Source organism: Myotis myotis, unplaced genomic scaffold (genome assembly GCF_014108235.1).
Source record: "Myotis myotis isolate mMyoMyo1 unplaced genomic scaffold, mMyoMyo1.p scaffold_m19_p_10, whole genome shotgun sequence".
Classification (NCBI taxonomy): Eukaryota; Metazoa; Chordata; class Mammalia; order Chiroptera; family Vespertilionidae; genus Myotis; species Myotis myotis.
In genome coordinates this window covers 68,451,612-68,468,944 of record NW_023416314.1, presented here as the reverse complement: position 1 = coordinate 68,468,944, position 17,333 = coordinate 68,451,612, and the positions used below count along the sequence as shown (strand labels likewise).

At 52.5% G+C, this 17,333-nt stretch overlaps 1 protein-coding gene across 1 annotated transcript in view; it reads left to right on the top strand.

The window, feature by feature from the left end:
• Positions 1-17,333, top strand: part of TSPAN18 (tetraspanin 18) — a 146,101-nt gene that overhangs the window by 85,029 nt on the left and 43,739 nt on the right. The window contains exon 3 of the mRNA XM_036326115.1: positions 15,415-15,547. The gene's annotated coding sequence lies outside the window, so the exon portion shown is untranslated. The remainder of the gene's footprint in view (positions 1-15,414; positions 15,548-17,333) is intronic.

The following is a 17,333-nucleotide window of genomic DNA, read 5'->3' as shown; positions in this document are numbered from 1 at the left end:
ACATTCATGTGCAGGTTTTGGTGAAGACACAAGTTTCTGACTCATTCAGATTAACACCAAGGAGCATGACTGCTGGATCCTACAGTCAGAGTGTGTTTAGTTTTGTGAGAACTGACCAACTATTTTCCAAAGCGATTGTACCAGTTTGCACTTCTGCCAGCAACGAATGAGAGCCCCCATTGTTCCACATTCTTGCCAGCATTGGGTGTTCCCAGTTTTGGGGGTTTTGAGATGTTTGGATTTTAATAGGTTTGCAGCGGTATCTTGTTGTTTTATAGCACAGACATTTTGAAAAAGGCAGTTTGAATCAACCATAGCTCTCCCAGCGTTCTGTGCTCCCACTGCTCTTAGAAAAAAGTGCCCCCTCCCCTGATGGTCTGTCTCTGCTCCCCTCACCTGGTCACATCCCCCCTTTCCCCTTGCACACCCACACCATTCAGTTCCTAGAACAGTGTGAGCCCTTTCTTGCCTTGGAGCCACGCATAGGCTGTTCCCTCTGGTTAGAGTGCTTTTCCAGCCCTCTCTGCACCTGGCAGGTCCCTCTCATTCTTCAATGTTCAGTTCAGATACATCTCCTTGGGGAGCCCTTGCTCTACGCTCTCATTGTACTCTATTGCCTTCATGGCACATATTTCAAACTGGATTTATAGATTTATTTGCTGGATTATTTATTTAATAACGGGGCAGGGACCATGTTGGTTTGCTCACCATTGCATCCCAGTGTATTGCACTGCCCTTGGCATTGAGGTGTTACTCAATATTTATTTGCCAATTGGAGAATGAATGGTTGTGTTAGTTTAGCCAGACAGGAAAGGGAAGGGGAAATATTTACTGACCATCCATTGGGTACCAGCCATAGTCTGGCCACATTCATGTTCATTATCTCCTTCAATGTTAGGAGGGAAGATCATCTGTGCAGGTGAGAAAACCAAGGCAGGGGGGCTTAGGCCAGAGATCCCTGGCCCTGCAGTGTCTGCAGCCTGTCTCCATGTTCAGCTGACAGCTCCCACCGGCTGCGGAGACACACTTAGTACAGAAAACCTCCATGGCTTCCCTGTCAGTCTTCACTGCCATTTCTGTGCCTTCTACCGAGAGGGGCGTGAACATCCTAAACATTCTTGGGACTTCATTTCCTGACAGTGCCTCTTGGATATCTTCCAAATGAGGCTGCTCACCAACACCACTCTGCACCCCGACTCTGTGCCTTCGCCCACACAGTCACCTCCACCTCCTCCCGGAGGCCTGCCTTCCCTGCTCCAACAGAAATACCCTCTCCCAACTTTGAGCTCCTTACTATTCACTTGTGCCTGACTGTCCATGACTCAGGGTCAGGGCAGGGTCCTGGCTGGACATGTGGACCTGGGTTCAAAGCCCAGCTTTCTTTCCTATTGGCTCAGTGAACTTGGGAAAGTAGCTTAAGCTCTCTGAGCCTCTGTCTTTCAGCTATAATGCAGAATAACAAGAAGACCTTGCTCGATTTGTTTGATGTTTAGAGACTAAATACAACCTCCAGCTCCATGCTGGCCGAAGGCAAATGGTGACTGTTAGATAACTACTCTCATTTGACAGTAGATGTCTCAATGCCACGGGTGTTACCTTCCACCTCCTCCAGGAAGCCCTCCCTGACCTTCAGCCTTAGTCCTTCCTTCCTGTTATCACCCACAGCACCTCATTCGTGACCACTTTTCATGCCTTCCAACAGTGATTTGAATGATTTTTTTCTTCTATGCTGGACTAGGCTGAGCTCACCTGCAGTGGCTAAATTCACTGCAGATTATTGTAAACCCAGAAGGGTGGCCAGCCGGGAAGCATAATCGGGGGCAGATAGGCCAACCTGTGGGGCAGGGAAGGTGCTGGCACTTCCGGCCTAAGTGCAGACACTGAGTTAAATACACACCTCACCTGGGCCTTGACTTTTTCCTTTTGAAATTACTGTCTGGTCTCAGGGACCTGGGGACTTGCAGGGGAATAGTTGTACACCACCCCCGCTGCCCCCCCCCCCCCCATTCCTGATCATCCTCAATTAAGTGCTCACTCCCATGTAGCAGAGGAGGCCGCTTTGCCCCTAACCCACCCAGAGAGAGCCTTCTGGGCAGGTAAATAACAGGCTGGTGGGCGTGGCTTCCCTTTGCACAGGAATTTATGATGGCAGCCAGATCATTAATCACTGCTGCCCACCTCTGCCCAGCCACGCGTGGCCCGGGGATCAGCTCTGTTCCCAAGGCTTACACTCTGAGATTGCCAGGAGCAAAGAGGGGACTTTTCACCATTCTTTTTCTGTCTTTCCCAAGGACACACGGGGAGACAGGGTAATTGGGAAACCTTCATTAGTTCTTCTCCAGCTCGGGCCTCGGGCTCCGCTCCTTGGGTTTCTTCTCCGGGAAGGGAAGCAGCAGCCCCAGGGAGACGTCCCGCCCCACCGTTGGGTTTCAGATCACACTGTGTGTGTCTGAATTGGCAAATGATGAGTCTGTGTTTTGTGTTTTGTTTTGCTTTGATGAAACCCAAGGCCCCACAAGGAGTTTTCACCCACGTCCTTGACTAAATGCATCTCCCCAGCATGCCTCCCTCCATGTTCTTATGTCTCCAAGGGGTTGGGGAGTCACACAGAGAGGGGTCAGGCTTGCAGGCTTGGTGTCAGGCTGATAAGGGCTCAAATCCCACTCAGTTGCTTACTCATCCTATAATTCGGGCATACTGCTAAACGTCTGGCCTCAGTTTTCACATCTGAAAAATGGGAATGGTCACAGCACTCACCTCCATCTCTTTCCCTTTCCTGTGTGGCCTTGCCTCTCTCTCTGTCCCCCTGCACATCTGCTCCCTACTCCAAACCCCTCTGCTCTTCCCCTGTCATCTAGCCTGCTTCCCTCTCTCCACCGCCCCCCTCAGTCCCAAGGATCTCTGTTTTTCAGGTGTCAAATCTTCATCACTGCCACCACCCACCTTCTCTCTGCCTCCCTTCATCTTGTCTAATTGCTTCCTGGAGCAAGACTGGCACCACCAGAACTAAGCATGAGGCGTGGGGGGTGACAGAGTGATGGGAGGGGGCAGATGCTCAGGGCCATCTAGGGCTCGGGAGCACTTTGGCCAGCAGGGAGCAGCCCGAGGGCAGAGTGAGCCAGTGGCTGTCTATCTAGCCTAGATGAGCCGCTTTGTTGATTTGGGGGGCTCTCTAGGCAGCATGGTTCCCCTGGGGCCTGGAGCTGCGGCCTGTACTTCCTAGAACACTCCCTGTTCTGTGTGCACACTCCCAGGGGCCAACTCGAGTGGGCGGCCATCCTCAGTGCCTGCAGAGCAGTGACCGGAGCCCATGGCCAGGACTTCTCCGGAGAGCACAGCTGCCTCAGGTCCACCTGGGCTTGGCGCTACAGGAAACAGAGGTGCTACCTGGTCCAAGTCCTCCACAGGGAGAAAGCTGCACCCCCATAGCCAGGGAGCAAGGTTACTCGAGGCTCAGTTTGCCCATCTATAAAATGGGGCCGATAACGATTCAGCAGTCACTGCTGAGAGCTTGAGGAGACTGCGTGGAGAGGCATTCCCGCAGTGCCCGGCACACGTGAGGGCTCTGTAAAGGCTCCAGTGTTGTCACCTGGAAGTGAGGGTGGGAGGCAGGCTTGAGTGTCCTTGCCGGGTTCAGCAGGGAGGTGTCTCCCGCCTTAGGGAAAGTTGGTATTGTAATAGCTGGATGTCATAAGACATCAAAAGATGAAACAACATTTGCACAGTGCTTGGAGGGAATTAATCCCTTTTTGTAGGTGATCTGGCTCAGTGCTCCTATCAGCCCCGGGGGTGAGGGAATTGTTCTTCTCATTTTGCAGAGAAGAAAACTGAAGTTCAAAGGAGTGAAATAACTCACGGAACCGGGGGCACCCAGCTCCGAGCTGGGAGGGAGCAGGATTCCGTCCAGGGCAGGCTGGCTCCAGAGAGCTCTTTCCACTCCTTGGCCGCTTCCCAGGGGGGCAGGCAGTCTCTGCTGGGCAGAGCGACCTCAGGCTCTGTTTCTGTTTCAACATCTTGCCTCTCGGTGGTGTGCAGAGGCAACCCGTTAATTACCCGCTGGGTCAGGACACAGCTTGCAGTTCGGGCAGGAACCTCAGCCCCACTTCACACAGGAGAGCCGCAGAGCCAGAGAGGGAGTCAGGCTGCCTGAGCCTCTTTTCACAGGTTGGGTGATGAGACCAGTAGTGGCGGATAGATCAACACCAAACCGGAGAGGGAGATGAGCGGGAGCAGGGGCCTCTCTAGACAAGCCAGATGCCGTGAAAGCGAAGAACACGGCTAAACTGAGCAGAGTCCCCGAACTCCAGGGCTAGAGCCTGAGAATCACTCTCCAGGCTCTGAGAATCATACGATGGTAGGGCTGGGAGACCTTGGAGATGGTCTGATCGAATCCATGCTCTACTCTAGTAAGTTTTTACAAATCCTATTTAGGAATAACATATACAGGGCTCCATCTCCAGTGTATAGCTCAGTGATTTTTGTTTTAGATACTGAGTAGCCACCATCCAGATCAAAATCTAGACCATTCCCGTCCATCAGCCCAGTCAGTACTCTCCTTTCCCCACCCCCTCCAGCCAGCTGCTGTTCTGGCTTCCATCAGCATCAAGCCATTGTTCTTGTAGCTTGAGCTCTGTGTAAATGGAATCATGCAGCATGAATTCCTCTAGGTCTGGCTTCTTTAGCTCAACATGATTTTATGAGCCATGCATATTGTTGCATACAGAAGTAGTTTGTTCTTTTTTATTGCTGTGTAATATTCCACAAAATATATAGAGTTTATCCACTCTTCCCTGGCTGGGCATTGAGTTGTTTCCACGTTGGGTGCTTATGCATAAGGCTGCAGCACACATTCTGGGCCACGTCTTTCTGGGGGCATGTGCAGGCATTTCTCTTGGGACTGTTACTGTGAGTGGAAATGCTGAATTGTCACAGGGGAGGCAAAGGGTTAGCTTTAACACACGCTGCCCAATAGAACGGTGTGCCATTGGGCCGTCCTGACAGCCTGTATGAAAGTTCTAGTTGCTCCCAGTCTGTAGTTTACTGTTTCAGTCTTAATTGTGTCCAAGGATAGTTTGTGAGGAAAAGAGAATAAGTGTTTATTGAGAGCTTCCTCGTGCCAGGCCTGGCGCTTCTCACATCTGACCACCTCATTGCCTAATGCTCACCACCACCCAGTGAGGGGCGCACCATCCCCGCCACCTCTCCACACCCCCTCACCACCTGACAGTAGACTCACCCAAAATCTCAAAGTTGGCAAGTGGCTGGACTGGATTTCTCTGGTCCCAAAGCTCTCTCTTTCTGCTTTGGGTATCAGTGGGAGAGGAGGTTCCCAGGCCCTACCTCCTGCCCCTTAGCATGTCTCATCATCAATAGCCAAACAGAGAGGCCGATCAGGGAAGTCCCTGTCTCTCTGCCTTCCCTGGAGGGAGGGCTCCCTAATTACCCGCCTTGTTTTGTTTGAAGTGGATTTCTTGGCATCGTCAGCTACATTCCACTGCAGATGCAAAAGCTCTTCCAAAAGTCTATTGAAAACGTTGGCAGTATCTGGTGTTTGGGATTCTTCTTAAGGCCAATACCTTACATGTATATAATTCCTTTGATTTATAAAGTGCTTCCCTGATGGTTATCTTATTGCATATTCATTAGCTTAAGGCAGTGAAGTAAGCAGGGCAACAGTTATTAGAGAGATCATGTCCTGTCGATTTTTACCAAGGATGGACCCAGTCCTGGGAGGGGGCGGCTGTTGAATGAGTCCTGTGCTTGGGCATTCCAAGTCCAGTGAGTAAGATGTATGCCTCTGGTCAGTGTCCAACGCCAGAGTGCAGTAACAGAGACATTCATCATTCAGGGAGTTTTTACTACATGGCAGGCATGATGCTCGGTGGACATTGCAAAGAACAAACCAGAAAACCAGACACAGTCCTCATGGAACTTGCAGAGATGAAGAAATTGTGATGGGAGCATAGCAGAATAGTGGCCGCTTTTCCCTGGCAGAGGGGAAGCTTCACAAAGGAGGCAACATGTGAATTGGGTCTTGAAGGGTGAGTAGGAGTTCATTCGATGGGGAGAGAAACGTATAGCGTTCCAAACCAAGAGAACCGCACGGACAGCAGCCCGGATCTGTGACTCACCCAAGGCCACCTGGCCAGGAAGCGGGGGAGTCTTCTGCTTCTCAGCCCTCTGGCCTCCCACCCTCCATGCTGTCTCCTTGACGCTCCCCAGGGCACGCAGTCCACACAGAAGTGAGGACGTGCAGCCTGTGGCATTTCCAAGCCCAGTGGCTTAGATGCCAGACCCAGGGGTAGTTTGCCAGGCAGCACTGGCTGTGCCTTGTCTAAAACCTGGACTTGCTGAGAGGAGTACATTATCAGCTTAGGGATCCTGGCTCTCTCCTAGTGGCCTTCCTGGGCCTCAGTTATTGCGTCTGTAAAATAAGAACATTAACAACAACTATCATAGCTGCATGGCTGGAACCTTTACTTTATGCCAGGCACCGTGCTGAGCGCTTTACACACACTATCTCCTTTAGTCTCCACAATGGCCCTGTGGTGTATGGGTGCTCTTATTATCCCATTTTCCAGATGAAGAAACTGAGGCTCAGAGGAGTTACATGACGTGCCCAGCATTTCACAGAAAGTGGCAGAATCCAGCTCACTCCGAGTGACTCCAGCTCGACGCGAATAGGCCTTTTGCTTCACACCTCTGCCCCCACCCCCAACATACAGCTCAGGTATTTCATGGTATGTTTCCTGAATGGCAGCTGGGATTTGGGGTAGGTCTGTGGTTTGATGGGGGAAAGCACTTGGCAGGGGCCCATCTCCGAAGAGGCCAGAACTCCTGATTCTTCCTGACCTGGGGAATCTGGCAGTGGAGGTGCCTCAGACAGTAAAACACCAAGACTCAGTTGGGCTGGTCCACGGAGCCCCAGACACTTCACAGACACGGCCGGCTTTGGGGGGGTGTACCTCGAGGAAATGGAGTTGCATTTATTATAAACTGTGAACCAAGACAGGCTTCCTGCCCCGCAGGAAAACAGGTAGGAAAGTGCCCTTCGTCGGGGGAGGTGATCTCCCTTCCGTGCCATAGCAGGAGGAGCTCTGCTGGGCGCAGGGCCTGTGCAGCCGCTGTTAGTCCCTGTCTCCGCTTCTTTGGGGTCTATGCCTAGGAGTGGAATTGCAGGCTCATGGGGCGATGCTATGTAGAACTTGCTGAGGACACATCACTTCTTTGAACCTCAGTTTCTACATCTGTAGAACGGAGGAGGGGGAGGTGGGAGGGGGAGGTGAGGGGGGGGACAGCAATAGCTACCTTGTGCGGGGTGGATGGGAAAAGATTTGAAGATTAAGTGAAGTGCAGTTCCCCGTGTAGCCAGGGCTCACGGTACTTCAGGGAGAGGCCAGGTTAAAGAGGCTGATGGTTGTGGGAAGGAAGGCTGAGGGGGCAAGGGTCCCCTGTACTGGCTGGCTGGGCTCTGCACCTGAGCAGTGGGCTCTTTCTGTGAGAGGTGGGGCAGTGTGAGCTGGTGGCTGGTGCCCTGAGAACCAGACCCCCTTCCTGCTTTTTGGCTCCAGGGAGACTGACTCCCCGGCCCCACTGGGCAGCCCTCACCCTCAGGGAAGCGGCTGCTGATGTAGTTGTCCCCCATTTGCTGCTTGCCCCCCTCTCTCCCCTCCTTTCGGAGCCTGCCGGTGGAGAGCTGTTCAGGCTTGGCAAGCAGCAGGGGTTCAGAAATCAAATTAATAGATAAAAATTCCCATTCTCTGCCTGTTACTCACCTGGCTGAGCTGCGAAGTCTGTGACATAACAGGAATCGGGAGTGGGGGAGGGGAGAGAGGAGCCAGCCTCAAGGAGCATCATTTGAGAGGGAGAGTCTCGGGCTTTTGATGTGGGGAGAGGCCAGATGGCACCAGGGGAGAATGCGCAAGTGGAGCCTTTAGCAGCCAGCACTGCTGAGGATGGGGGGGGGGGGTGCAGCGTCCAGGAAAGGGGTCAGGGTGCAGCCCCAGAGTGCCCCCAACCCCTTACTTTAGAATCAGAAAGAAAACATGGGCTGTGGTACCTCTGTGCCACTTCCTGGAACCATTGCCCTCCCAGGGTCCCTGTTTAGCAGTCCCTCCCAGGTAGGGTCCATGCGAAGATGCATCAGATGCCACGTGGACAGCAGCTCCGTGGGACCTGGCACACAGTAGGCCCTCAGCACCTGTTGGGTGGGTGGAGTCAGGCTTCCTGCTCTCACTGTCCGCATCTGCATGGAGACATCCCAGGATGAGGTCTCTCTGGCCTGGCCTGGCCTGGGTGAGCTCCTTCCCTCCCACAGGCGGGAGATGGGCCGCGTGATCCCTAATAGTCCCTGTCCCAGGGCCGGGAGAGAGGAATGAGAAGCACAGCCGGAGCCTTTAGCATTGGGGCCGGCCAAGGCCCGGGATTTCCCCACAGTGTCTGTCCCCAAGAGATTGACTTACTCCGTTGTTATTTAGTAAGGATACATGGATACATGCTGCTTGCAAAAAATGACACATTTCGGGTGAGATTATAATCCCTGATGCCAGGCTCCTTTCCCTACTGTTTGTCCAGAGGACTGATGTTGTTAAAAAAAAAAAAAAAAATTGCCCTGGCTGGTGTTGCGCAATGGTTAGAGTGTGGGCCCAGCACACCCAAGGGTCTTTGGTCCAATCCCCGGTCAGGGCACGTACCTGGGTTACAGGTTTGATCCCTGGCCCTGAAAGCAACCAATCCATGTGTCTCTCTCACATCCATGTTTCTCTCTTCCTCTCTCTCTCTCCCCCCTTCCCTCTCCCGTCGTTCTCCCCCTCCCTCTTTCCTTTTCCACTATCTCTGGAAAGCAATGGAAAAAATATCCTCAGGTGATTAACAACAACCAAAAACAAAAATCAACGGAGTAAATTTAAAGATCTTCTTCATGTGTTTGGGCGGCATCCATCTAGCAGTTAGAAAGGAACGCCCGGGAGTTATACAACATGGAAGGCTTTTATAGGCAGAAGAGGAAATTTCTAGCAAAGAGTGGGTAGCTCTAGGCTTAGGTCACCCTCCTCTGTGGGATGGAAGGGGTCTTCGGGGATTATCTCATTAGAGCTGACCAGGAAATTCCGGACTGACCAGTTAAGATTACATTCCTGGGGGAGGCTGAAACTGTAATTAGGTTAGGTATTAAGTCTGGTTTGCTGATGTGGCTTAGCACCAGTGACTCCATTTTGGGCCCGTCGTCTCTTTTTTAACAATGTCAACACTTCAGAGCCGTGTCTGAGTGTGGCTGGGTATGGTCAGGAAAGTCCCCCTTCAGGGCTGGGGCTGCCCAGGGTCGGGTGAGGACCAGGATGAAGGTAAACCACTTCCCAGGGTCCCTGCCCACCTGAGATTAGCACTGAGGGGTGAGTGAGCTGCCTGGCTGGGGTTTCCCCAGGCTGTAAAGGAGCTATCATTGTAATGCTAATAATGCTAATAATAGCTTCCATTTACTGAGGTTACTAGGGGCAGACCATGCTGGGCAGCTCCCGTCTTCTCATTTAACTCCAATGAGAAGTGGCATTGTCCTCATTTTGCAGGTGAGGAAACTGAGACCCAGAGAGGTTCGCAGAGGTGCCCAAAGTCACATAATGGTGGGCACTTAAAGTCAGCCTCACCCACCGATGAGCCAGGTGCAGCAGACCCTGACTCTCGCCCAGTCGCCTCCAGCTGGTTTTCTCCAGGCACAGGTCGTTTCATCCCTGGAACTCCTCGCCTCGCCTGTACCCATCTGTGGGGACTGAGCCCCTCCTTTCACTCGAGGGTTGAAGATTACTGAATACCTGTCTCATTTTCAAGAGGAGAAGGTAGAAGCCCCCAGAGGGCACATGGCCTGCCCAGGGCACACAGCGGAGCTGTGAACAAAGGTGTCCTCCCTCTTGGTCAGCGTTCCCAACCGATTGGCCTTATTGTTTTAATCCAGCACCAGGCTTTGCCGTATGTGCATGCACACGTGCCTGTGTGTTAAGGGGAGGGAGTGTGTGCATGTGTGTGAGGGGTCAGGGTTAAGTGCAGGTGGAGCCTTTAGCAGCCAGCACTGCTGAGGTTGAGGGAGGAGGGGGTGCAGGGCCCAGAAAAGGGGTCAGGCTGCAGCTCCAGCGGACCCCCTAATCCCTTACTTTAGAATCAGGAAGAAAACACCACTACGGCACCTTACAGCCGAGGTGTGTGAAGCCCCTTCGTGCCACTTACTGGAACCATCGGCCTCCCAGGCTCTCCATTTGGTGACCCTTGCCCCATGATGCCTCTCCGTGACAGGCCTGCAGGAGGTGGGCTTTATTTCTGGGAAGGACATGCTTTTCCATGCTGAGAGCTGAGAGGAGAGGGCAGGACGAGTTAGGGTTCACATTAAAACCGACCTGAGTACAGAAGCAGCACCTTGCAGAGGAGGCGGCAGCCTGCCTGGGCTCCCCGTTCTGGGTGGTGGGCATACCAGCCCAGAAGATTAATGAGAGGGCAGGGGAGCGAGAAAAGGAAGGAAGAAAAATTGCTGCCCATTATACCTGTCCTTTGGCAAGGCCGGGTAATTAGCAAACCCTCAGCAGTAAAATATTTCGTTTTGGTGTAATTGCAAAGTAATTATGTGGTATGGGTTGTGTATCAATCGTGTTGATTAATCACACTCAGGTAGTAATTAAACATCTGCTTCATAATCGTGTGCAGGCTGAAGCTCAACATACATGCACTCATGCACACGTGCAAAGCTCCTTGGTCACCATGGAGAGAGAGAGAGAGAGAGAGAGAGAGAGAGAGAGAGAGAGAGAGAGAGAGAGAGAGAGAGAGCGCACCTGGGTGAGTTAAGACCCCTCCCTTCCCTATCAGACCTTGAAGTCTTTCTGTCCCCATCCTCCCCTGGGACACAGGGAGGAACTGAGCTGGCCCCGGGGCTGTGCCACCCTGAAGCCCCTCTCAGAACAGAACCTTCCCTTCCTCCCGTGTATCTCTTTCCCAGCTGAGCTGCCTGGCCCAGTGGTTGGCATAGGGTTCAAGGGCGCCATACAGGACGGCATGCTGGAGTGTCTTAGAACTCACTGTGTAATAATCTGTGTTAGACTGTCTGCTTCTAGGCTCCTTTCCTAGGCAGGTTACTCCCCCCCCCCCCCCCCACACACACACACAGCCAGCTGCCCTGAGGCTCACCTACTACCCCCGCATACCCTTTAGGCCTGGATTGAAGGATCTGATCCCAGAGGCTGCAGGGACCAGAGCAGGACTCGGGAGGAAGCAGGAGCCCTGTTCTGGCTTGGATCCCACCCGCTGGCTCACGTTGGTCAAGTTGCTTTCCTCTTCCCCTCAGGTTCCAGGTCCATCCAACAAAGAAAACTGAGCTTAGCGGCCTCCAAGGGCCTTTCCAGTTCTGCGATATGCAGATCCTACTTTGGTTTGTACTAATTAGGAATCGGAGACGATTTAAATTCAATACATCCGGTCCTTAGTGAGTAAACAATCAGAAATAATTCCTTCCTTTATGACTTCTCAAAGACTCACTCATGAGCAATGAGAACCCAAGCTAAAATCAATAGCTTTTATTTCTCAGACAGAGAAACGGCAGAATCCCTGAGCTGCTGGGCATTGCAATTCATTCTTGTATTTTAAATTTTTATGTTTATGTTTATGGACTGCCATTAGGTAATACCGATCTATCCCGAAGGTTGACTTTTTTCATTAACTTAACTCATTTTACTTATTAGTTCACATTTATAGCTTGGGTTTAATAAGCGCATAGTGCAAAAGTCATAAAACAGCCCTTTTTAAAAGCAATATTTTAAAATCGAGTCTCTTCTCTGAGTCATCCCAGTTTTATTTGCTCATAACTTGTTTCCCCTGTGATTTGAGGCCCAGCGGTGCCAATCCCAGCCAGTCATTTGCCTTGAGCTGCAGCACCTCATCTGCAATAGGGAAGGGCATCGCTGATTAATAAAAGCAATAAATGCTTACATGTTAGAAAGTAAGCATCCAACAAATCACTCACTGTGTTTCAAGTGCTTCTCATATATCATACTAGAGGCCCAGTGCACAAAATTCGTGCATGGGAGGAGGGTCCCCTCAGCCCAGCCTGCACCCTCTCACAATCCAGGATGGCTGGCTCCTAACCGCTTGCCTGCCTACCTGCCTGCCTGATCGCCCCTAACTGCCTCTGCCTTGGCCCCCACACCTGGGACCCAGGCTTTCGTCTTCTAGCCAGCCACAGGCAACCAGGACCAGAGCTTTCCTCCCTCTGGCCGCAGGCACCCGGGACCCTGGGTGGCTTCGCCTGGGCCCCAGCTTTGTTAGGAAGGACATCTGGAATGACATCCAGAAGACATCTGGTCTATCCATCTAATTAGCATATTACCCTTTTATTAGTATAGATTGTCTGGTTAAATCCTACCTCCCTATGAAGTGGCTTTATTATTATTATTATTATTTATTATTTTTATTTATTATTTATTATTTTTTCACTTTATAGAGAAGGAAACTGAGGCCCAGAGAGGTTAAATGACCTGCCTGAGGCCACACAGTTGATGACAGTGGTAGAGCTGGGATGCAAACCCAACATGTCTAAGTCCAGTCACCATCTTTCCCCCGATATCTGTCTCCCTCTCCCACCCACCCTTTCATCATCTCTTTACTCTCCACCTCTACCACCAGGCCCTTCCCATCCTCCTTTCATTCTCTCATCTGTTTCCACTTGCCTGGGCTCCCTCCTACTTTTTATCTACCTGGAGAATACCTCTGCTCTATGACCTTCAGTGGCTCCCCATTGCCTGTGGATGAAGTTTCTCATCCTTAGCCTAGCCTCATTCAAGGACCTTACCCCTCCAGCCCCTGCCTTCCCTCCCTGCCTCATTTCCTGGGCAGTCTTGGCTCATGGTCCTGGATACCCCCCGCACGTGGGTACCGCCATGCTTTTGCTCAGCCTGGTCCCTTTGCCCATATGTTCAAATCTGCCCCCTCTTTCAGAAAGCCTTCCCGGGGCTCAAAAAAGGGGCCCTCCCTTCTCTGAACTCAGAACCAAGTGAAGAGCCCTCCTCAGCCTCCTTGAACTATGAAAACCAGGGCACTTAACCTTCTCTTCTCCGTAACAGTGAGCTCCTTTGGAGGTGGAATTTGTGCCTCACTCATCCCTGGCACCTTCTGAGTACTGGATATACAGCAAGTGTTTAATTAATGCTCACCAACATGAGTGAATGCTCATGTTGCTTGTGATCTTCAGGAAAATGCCTGTCTTCTCTGTGGCATTCAGGGCCAGCCCAGTGCAAGGGAGCACTGTCCACATTTTACCAACGTTCTGTGTAAAGCGCTGATCACAGGACTTTTCCATCTCATTTCCTGCTCTGCCCGAGGCCCCAATCTGGGTATCTCTGTGCCTTTGCTCACCCTGGCCCCCCTGCCCACAGCACCCTCTCTCCTCTCCAGATACACACGTCTGCCCTCTACTCCAGGAAGCCCTAATGTGCCTGCTGGGGCCATCAGGACATTGGGGGAGGAGGGGCCTTACTTTGGTATCTCTGCCTGTGAGTTATTCGAGCTCTGGTTTTAGACCTGGCCCTGCAGGGACCGGTGGCGGGTCCCACACCCCCTCTTACAGGGAGAAGCCAGGGCCCCATGGAGGAGAAGGTGTGCCTGAGTGCTCACATCTGGGATGGGACCCCAGGACTGCTGCCTGTAGGTCCATGGGGCCTCCTGCTGTCACCTCCTGGGAATGAAGGCCCCCTCCCCCCGCCCCCCCCAGCCATGGGTCTGTTAATGGGGTGGGTGGTCTGCTTCTCCTAATAGGTGTGAGGGAGCATGAACTGGGGTGTAAACGAAAGATGGAGGCTGGAGGTCACCCCAGAAGAGCCACTTCATCAAGGGTATTGGGAGGAGGCCCAGAGAGGCTGACACACACACGCCATCCGGATGGGGCTGGAGCCGGGACCATGGGCGGCTGCAGTGAACCCGTGAGAACGGCACAGCGGCATAGCACGCTGCTAAGACAGTCTCCGCCGTCACCTCTTTCCTGCAGCCATTCCTTTCTTCCTCTATCAGACCCTCTTGGAAAAAGCGGAGAATGCCACCTCTCCTGGGGATTTGTCCCACCCCACCCGCTCCGCCCCTCTCCAGTTCTCACGCACTGGCTGCCGTCTGGTGTGACATTAGCGTTCACCAGCTTGCAGAGCGCTAATGACATTTGCATTTTGCTGGCTGGTGAAATGTGGGCCGGGGCTTGGGGTCCCGTGGGCAGGTGGGGAGTTTGCAGCCCAGAGGGAGAAGCAGATAGGCTGGGTGCGGGCCCACACTGGTCCCTGGGAGGCAGGGAAGAGGGGTCAGGTGGATCAGAGAGAACAAATAACTGGTGGAATGGACAGGGTTTTGTCTAAAGATGTGCCAAGGACAAAAAGCAACTCCCAGTCCAGTGCCCCACCTCCCCCGCAGGCACTCACTGCATTCTCTCCTGTGTTGCCTCCCTAACATTTATTGAGCGCTTGCTGTATGCCAAATGCTCTACTGAAGGCTTTACAGACTCATGGAAGCCATTTTTACTCCCTGCAGTTCTTGAAGATAATGCTGCCATTCTCCCTGTTTTACAGACCTGGAGACTCACGCCCTAAGCTGCCTGGGGCCCCACTTCTGGAGAGAGGTTGCCCCCGCATGGGGCGAGATCCACCTGCCTCTGAAGCTTATACTACTGTGGGCATTGCCTCCCACACCTTGTCCCGGCTTAAGCACAGCCAGGAAACCCTCCTCGGCCCTGGCCTTTCCCAGCATGCACCTGACAGGCAGGCAGCAGACCCTGGCTGTGCGCCCTGGGCTGCTCCAGGGGCTGCAAGGCTGACAACTGCAAAGAAGGGAGCATCCCTGGAGAGAGCACCCAGCCATGAAACCGGAGAGACCCCAGGTTTAGGCCTCACTCTGCCACCAACTTGCTGTGTGACTTTGGACAAGTCACTGCCCCTCTCTGGGTGTCATTCTCCTTGTTGGTAAAACGATGCCTTTGGGCTGGCTCAATGGAGCATTCCAGGAATGCATTTGCACATGAGCAAGGATCTTTCCTCCAATGCACTTGAACTCTCCCGCAGTTCCCACCCCCTCGCTTGGACGTATAAAATTGTGTTTTACATTCAAGCAAGCCATGAACATTTGTCGAGCATCCCCACTCTGCAAAGTGCACTGTGCTAGACGCAGCGAGATGCTTACGTATTTTTTTTCGGGCGTACACACAGGCATATGCATATCTTTGCGTCTTAGAATTGTCTGGCTTCCCAGTCCTGATGAGTAACCTCAGACTCCTGCAGTCTTTGCCTCATCACACGGCCTCCTCGGGGCCCAGAGAGCATTTCAAACAAAAACAAGAGACCTCAGGCAGCATGAGCCAGTAAGCTCTCCCCCAACGAGGCAGTCACGGGCGGCTCTGTTTGTCTCTGACAGGTGGGCATCTCCTGGACAGCACGGAGCTTGCAGTGGCAAGAGCTTCTGGCACTGTCGTCAAAGCGACGTGAACCCTTTGAATTTGGCTTCTAGAAACGTGGACACAAGCCTTTTCCAGACGCCAGCCACTGAGGTAAGGGAGTTCAGGCTTGTTCCGCACGGGGCGTTATGCTGCTTTCGTTGTTGTTGTTGCTAGTGGTAACCGTCAGCAGGGCACCCTGTCATTCTTTGTCATAGGGCCCTGATTTAGTCCCTTCTTTAGGAGGAGTGGCTAAGGCTCTAAAGTCCAGCAGACCAGGGTTCAAATCCTGGAATCACCAGTGTTTAGCTGTATGGCCTTGAGACCTTTCTGTGTCTCAACCCCCTCCTCAGTCAACCAAGGAAGCAATAGCACCCACTTTCTGGGTTTGTGGTGACGATAAAATAAGGTAACACGTGAAAAAGACTGAGAACAGGATGGGCACCCAGTAAGCTCAGGACCCAGCAAGTGTTAGCTGTTACTGTACTAGTCGTGTGCCTGCCCTGTCAGCTTGTCACTAGTTGATTCTCACATGGATGGAGTGGAGTCCACATTCGCACTGGAATGTAGACTCAGTGAGGGCAGGGGCTTGTCTGTCGTAGGTGAATCCCCAGATCCCAGCAGAGCAAATTGGCCGTTGTTTGTTGACTGCAAGGATTCGTGAAGATGCTTTATCTAGATTGTGCACAATCCGCGAAGGTCCTTGCATTAGTTGGGATATGGGTTTGGTTGTGTGTGACAAAACCCCAAAGTCACGGCTCCTTAAACAAAAGAGAGGATGCTTTTTCTTAAGTACCACTGAGCTAAGGGGTTTCTTCTACACAAAAGCATGAGAGGCTGAGTTTCCTTCTGTCCTGTGACTCCTCCATCACTGTCTACGTGATCCGCGATGGCCCACGGTGGTGTCTGTCTCCATTCTGCTCAGCAGGAGGGGCAATCAGAAAAGGAGAGGGCGCCCCATCCTTTAAGGGGGTGCACATGTCACTTGCATTCATGTCCCACTGGCCAGAATGTAGATATATGACACACCTGGCCACAGGGGAGACGGGAAGTTAGAGTCTTTACTCTGGGTGGTCATCTGCCCAAGTACAATCTTCAGAAAAAGGAGGAAGGAATGTGGGCAGACAAAACAGCGGATGCTCCCTAGTGGGCGGGGGGCGGGGATAGGGAGCGGGTAGGAGGGCTGATTTGTCCCAAGCAGGTCCTGCCTGTGACCTCTGACAGGTAGACCTCGGTTTCGTGGATCTGGTATCTGGAAGCCTGATTTACACACACGCACGCACACACACACATTCACATACACAGAATCACACACATACACATAGGCAGAATCACACACATTTACATACACACAAACACACACATTTATATACACACACATAGACAAAAACACATGCCCACATATATACACAAACACACATACACCCCACCATCTCAGCCACCCCGTATCAGGTTGCCTTGGGTTCCCCTCCACTTGCTCGAAGGACCTTTTCCTTCTTCCCTTTGCCCCATTCCCACTCCACCCCCACCCCCTGGCTGGGTGATGTTTCTTGAGCTACTTTAGCATTTATTTGCTCTCAGTGGCCCCCAGAAGAGCAGCTATAGCCCCCACCCCACCCCCCGCCCTCAGCCACCACTTCCTGGGGTCTCTGAGAGGGAGGGGAAGAGGGAAGTCACTAAGTGGGAGCCCATCTTCCAGGGCCCCAGGGGCCTGTGTGGGGTCCCAGGGCACAGGCAAGCGGGCCAGCCTTGCAGCCCCAGCTGACGTCCACCGTGGCAGCCTCTGTGATGCATTTCGGGTGCGGTGTATGATTTCATTTGAAAAAAAGATTGCTCTGCAGAAAAAAATAGATGGCAAACCACAGCATATGCTTCTGCCTCCCAGGCAACTGGCCGAGTG